The sequence below is a fragment of the Arachis ipaensis genome, chromosome B01, assembly GCF_000816755.2.
Source record: "Arachis ipaensis cultivar K30076 chromosome B01, Araip1.1, whole genome shotgun sequence".
NCBI lineage: Eukaryota > Viridiplantae > Streptophyta > Magnoliopsida > Fabales > Fabaceae > Arachis > Arachis ipaensis.
The window spans coordinates 20716335-20717387 of record NC_029785.2 but is presented as its reverse complement, the minus strand read 5'-3'; positions in this window follow the sequence as shown (position 1 = coordinate 20717387).

Genomic DNA, 1053 nt, shown 5'->3' with positions numbered 1-1053 from the left:
ATAGATCACAAATATTTTAAAGAAGTCTCGTAATTAAATATTTTGTTAGCTTTTTTTTAATGTATGAAATAAAATATATATTTTTTTAATTTTTAAATTATTAACTTTTTTAATAAATTTTTTTTAATAAATTATTAATTTTTTAACAGCATAATTCGAATTATACCATGAATAATTCGAACCAGTCAAATTCGAATTACTTGGAAACGCGTGCGTGGGTGTAGAAATTACTGTGTGTAATTCGAACCCAGCTGGTTCGAATTAGTGAGTGCGTGTGTTTGTGTATAATTCGAACCCACCTGGTTCGAATTGGTGTGTGCGTGTGTTTGTGTATAATTCGAACCCAGCTGGTTCGAATTATGTAGAAATGGAGTTCGAATTTAGCTGGTTCGAACTACATATAAACGTGCATTGGTGAATTCATGAAGCAATTTTCGTTTTGGCTGATTTGTGTAAAATTTTGCTCCCCTTGACTTATTATTGTGATTTGCCCTAATTAGTTCAAAATAAGAGTCATATTATATATTCAAATTTTTTTGGCAACAAGTCTAACTAAGTTGGTCCAAATCTAATAAAAATCAGTTTCATTAGTGAGAACGTGAATACACGTTCTAACTACGTGAATGTTCCCATGTTCCTCTCCTCCTCCTTCTTTGCAATTCTCCTCCTTTTTCACATTTCTTTTTCTTCGTGTGTTCCTTTCTCATCGTTGTTCTTTTATTGTTGTTATTGTTGCTGCATTTTTTTTTCTTTTCCTCCTTTTCTTTCTAGTGATTTTGCAACATTATGCGTTTCTTTTTTGTTTAATTTTTTTTGTTTTTATTTTTGTTAAAAGAGTAAAACCAGAAGAATAATGAGAAGGTAAAAGTGTAAAACAAGAAGAAGATGATAAACAAGAAAGAAGAAGATAATGATAATAATGAAGAGGAAGAAGAAAGAGGAGGATGAGTTTTGAGTTTAGTGCATTCTAGAATTAATTTTGGTGCATTCTAGTCTTAACTTGTTTTAAATTGAGTTTGTCCGTTATCATCGTTAAGGAATTTCAATATATTC